The sequence below is a fragment of the Melitaea cinxia genome, chromosome 20, assembly GCF_905220565.1.
Source record: "Melitaea cinxia chromosome 20, ilMelCinx1.1, whole genome shotgun sequence".
Taxonomy (NCBI): Eukaryota; Metazoa; Arthropoda; class Insecta; order Lepidoptera; family Nymphalidae; genus Melitaea; species Melitaea cinxia.
The window spans coordinates 9,003,341-9,008,565 of NC_059413.1; positions in this window are offsets into that span (position 1 = coordinate 9,003,341).

Sequence of the window (5,225 nt, forward strand, 5' to 3'; positions counted from 1 at the left end):
GACCGCGTCTTGGCAAACGCAGTGTGGGACGTCCTCCGGCCCGTTGGACCGACGATCTACGTAAGATTGCCGGTGTAGGCTGGATGAGGATTGCGGGAGACCGGGATGTGTGGCGCGAACTTGGGGAGGCCTATGTCCAGCAGTGGACTGCGATAGGCTGAAGTGAGTGAGTGAGTGAGGAAAAGATTAATTAATGATTATGCGTATAAATTGTGTGGGGGGGTCATTTCGAGAGTTAACATTTTCAAGGATCTTGGTGTTTACGTCGATTCTAAGCTGCTTTTTGATTATCACATTGGTTATATATCTGATAAGGCTTACCGAATGCTTGGTTTTGTGCTGAGGATTTCTAAATAATTTAAAAGTTCGTTCTACGCTTATATTATTATATAATGCTTTTGTTAGGTCTACTTTAGAGTATGCTTCTTCTGTTTGGAATCCTCAGTATAATAATCACATCTCTAGAATAGAACGTATTCATAATCGTTTTGTCAAGGCCCTTAAGTCGACCACAACTTTTAACCAAAACAATGTTGTTGTAATGATGACGGCCGCTGACCGACGTGTTCAACGAGACCAAGTACTATTGTTTAAAATTATAAAAAGTCATGTTGAGTCACCTTATCTGCTCTCGAGATTATTTTTCCATTGCCCACGAGTTAGTTCTAGACGTAGAGAGACTCTGCTGATTCTGCGTTCCTGCAACCAGAACTAATTTCGCACGAAATTTATTTATGAATAGAAGTTGTAATAAGTACAACAAGTTGTTTCTGGACTGTGATATATTAAATCTTTCATTGACCAAATTTAATTCTCATATTAAAAATATTTTGTCTAAGGGTAATCGAACTTGAAAATATAATTATAATTATTACTATCACTCTTTTAACATTTTTAATTTAAATTTTAGTTAACATTCTTATTGATCGATACAATTGTTTCGTTTATTATATTTTTAATGTAATATGTAAATTAAATAGTTTCACACTCTAATCTCATTGACTCATGTGAGTTTGTTGGGTTTTAAGGCGCATCTACGCCACGTACTTATTATGTATTATTAGTCATTGGAAACTGTTCTGGTGATGATTTTCCAAATGTGTGCTATTTTTTTTATACTGTTTGTTTCCATTAAAAATTAAATTTAAAAAAAAAATCGTCGAATCATCGAAGTGAGTAACCTCCTCCTTTTTTGAAGCCAGTTAAAAATGAATGTTGCTAAGCGTATAACTCGAGAATGGCTCTAATAATTCGGTTACTTTATTTTTAACCAACTTTCAAAAAAGGAGGAGGTTCTCAATTCAACTGTATTTTTTTATGTATGTTACATCAGAACTTTTGACCGGGTGGATCGATTGCGACAATTTTTTTTTAATCGCAAGGTGGTGTGTGTCAATTGGTCCCATTTAAATTTATTTGAGATCTAACAATTACTTTTCGAGTATATCTAATAATGCGTTGTTACTTGACGCTTTTTTCGTCGACCTACGTTGTATTATACCGCATAACTTTCTACTGGATGTACCGATTTTGGTAATTCTTTTTTTGGTAGAAAGGAGATATCTCTAGTTTAGTACCATGATAAGGAAACTAGGATTTGATGATAGGATCCCAGAGAAATCGAGGGAAACTCTCGAAAATCCGCAATAACTTTTTACTAGGTGTACCGATTTTGATAAATTTTAATTTTATCGAAAGCTGACGTTTATCATGTGGTCACATATAAATTTTATCGAGATCTGATAACTACTTTTGGAGTAATCTTTGATAACGCGTAGTTACTTGACTATTTTTTCGTCGATCTACGTTGTATTACTCGTCGATGTAATTGAAGTCGGTTTTTTTTCGTTTGCAAGCAAACACAAATATTATGTATGATCCTTAAGGCCCACGGAAGGTTTTCATAAAAAAAAATATAATAATAATAATAAAGTTTTACTATCAACTTTTGACAGAACGAAGCCTATCCGGGCAGCTAATTATTATATAAAAGTAACGATGATAAAGCACTATCAACTACTTACGATGTCGTACTTTTCTGTGACAACATCATAATATCACCGGCTATAAATACTCTGTTTACACTTTTACATTTGCTCATAAACAAATCATCATTGTGGTAGTACAGTTTGTGGAGAGACGTTCGTGATTTAGGTGTACTTACAGTAAAGGTATGTATTTTTATACGATACACCTTTTATTCGTACTATAATTTCAATTATATCTTCTAATAATTTTTAATATAAACTTCATTTCCGTTCAATAATTTACAGTGAAAAAACAAGATATTTATTTTGTCTTCAACTTTAACTTTGAATAACTTTTAAAGGAGTATATTTAGATTTTTTTTTTGTACTAGATTTTCCGTATACTGATTTTTAAGTGAATAACAAAACTCCAATTTAAAAAATCAAAGTAAGATATCATACCAAATTTTCAAGGCGTGGTGAAAATGGTTCATGTGACAAAAAATTTGAATCAGACTTTTTTGTAGAACATTTCTCTTAAAAAAATGTTTCCAAGTCTATTTCATTTACCTCGATAGTTTAAAGGTTATGAGACAATAAATCCGCTACAAAAAAAAAAAAAAAACATAAATTGCGATGATCTCTTCTTAATTTAAATTCGCTTGATATTAATATAATAATAAGCTTAAATTCTAACGTATTTTTTTTGTCATCTCAAATAATATTTTCGATATACTTTTTAACTTTTTTCTTTTTAATAACTCCTCGCCTTATTGCCTCCACTGGTGACAAGAGGGCTGGTGCATTTTTGACCCAGAGAATCGGCATAGCGATTCAACGGGGAAATGCTGCCAGTATTCTTGGCACGATTCCACGCGGACATGATTTATACCAAAACTATTTGTAAATATTTAGTTCTTAAGTTATGAATTGTAAATATGTATAATGTTTAATAAATGTTTTAAATATTTTTCAATCTTTAAAAATATACATAGTTGATGTTTTGGCCCGGTCTAATATATATATATATATATGTGTGTGTGTGTGTGTGTCACATGCTTATTGTTAAATATTTAATAAATTTGTTACACACTATTCATTATATATTTATAGGCATTCTAACCGCTGCCGTTGTATCGTGTCTTATCTCCAAAGGCAACCGTAAGAAATGCTCTTTCAGCGATAATATCGTCCTTGTACTTCTTTTTCTGATTTAATGAATCAACTTTTTTCGGATTTTATCGCGGTTTATTAACTTTTTTTTTTGATTCCCGACGTTTCGGATACTTTACAGCAACCATGGTCACGGGAGGACTGAGGTGTCAGACGTCCTAACGTTACAAAGTTATTCGAAACTACCCGACATACATCAATATTTTATTTAGTCCTATCTATGCAGAATGTGCTAATTGAGTCTTTAATCTGTGGTAAATTATGCTTGGTTTTTGAATTAATTATATTAATAATGGAGTTCCAAGCAGGTAGTAATAGCCGGCCATCTTCTCTATTGAAATTTGGATGTTTTTTAATTTCAATAGCCTCACGGATCATCCTTGGTTGGAATCGGTGTTCTTTTGCGAGGATCTGTGGTTTATCAAATCTAATATATCTTCTTTTTCTCTCTTATTTTACTATATCAATATATTATGTAGTAATCGTAATAGTAGTAGTAGTAGTAGTAGTAATAGAATAGAGGAGGCTAAAGTTTTCAAAAGACCATTGGGGAGAAGCCCTCTTGTGAAGTTCAAAACAGTGGATGCCAGAACCCTCAGATCCGAGAACTGGCCGAGAATAGATATCTGTTAAAGAATTACAGACCGATCTCACTTCTGAGCTATGTCTATAAGCTGTTTTTAAGGGCTGTTACGAATCATCTCGCTACACAACTCGACGAATTCATACCACCGAAGGGGGCTGCGTTTCTAAATGATTGCAGTACCGTAAACGACATCCATACAGTTTTGCAGATTATACAAAAGACAGAAAAATATAATAAGCCACTTTGTTTGGCTTTTGTAGACTACGAGAAAGCCTTTGGCTTTGTTAAGATCTGGGGCGTCCTGAATTCTCTGCAGAGATGTCATATCGACTGGTGATATATCGAGGTAATGAGATGTATGTACGACGTGGCGACGATTACTGTCCTCATCCAAGTCCACAGAACAAGACCCATTTTCCTTCGGCGCGGGGTAAGACAGGGAGATGTAATAACACCAAAACTGTTTACCATTGCGCTGGAGGATGTCCTTAAGACATTGGGCTGGGGAGAGCAAGGCGTCAACGTCAACGGCGAATAGATCTCGCACCTTTGTTTCGCTGCTGACATCGTCATCTTTGCGGAGACGTTGGATAACCTAAGCCAAATGTTGGGTAGCCTAAACCAGTCCTCCCGACAAGTTGGTTTCGGTATGAATTTGGACAAAACAAAAGTTATGTTCAACAACCAACTTGAGTTCCCGTAGTGAGTAAGGTGACCAGAGTGCCTAGTGCGAGTTTTATTCACAGAAACATGACAGAAACGCGTTTATACGTGAAAATTATTTAGTATGGGAATTTAAACAGTGCAGCCTAGACGATAAAGAATAGTATACGATACAATCGGTACAGAGTCATCTAGCGGTAAACGTGAAAACTAGGTTGAAATCCCGAATTTGCCATACAAAATGAATTTAAAGTTAACGCCCGTTATTGCGAGACGGATTAAACAAAACTCGCACTAGGCTTTCTGATCTCCTAGAGGGGGAGGGGTATTAGGGTCAGTTACGTGCTTGCGATGCTTCTGGTGTTGTAGGCGCTTATAAGCTACGGTATTCGCTTACCATCAGGTGAGCAGTACGCTTGTTTGCCAATCTAGTATTATTAAAAAAAATGCTTTCACATATTTCCAACAATTAGTTGCCATCGGTGTTAACTATTAAGTATAATATTTATATAATAATATTTAAATCATGGGCCTTACGAGGTTAATTGCATAAGGTAAAGGGTGGTGTTTTATAGCTAAATATAGTTATTTTAAAATTTGAAAAAGACATCAAGGTCAAGATAATCGCTCATAAGCAATCTCTTCCATTATTTACATTAAAATAGATTAATATCGTAACGAACTCAAGTCATGACATTGATAATGTGATAAAACAATCTCTCCATATTTCCAAAAAAACTGTTTATTTTAAGAAATACCTACTTTTAGAACATTAACAAGAACTCTTGGTAAAAAATTCCAGCTACTAAGAGCACGGGTACAGCCTTTAAATAAAA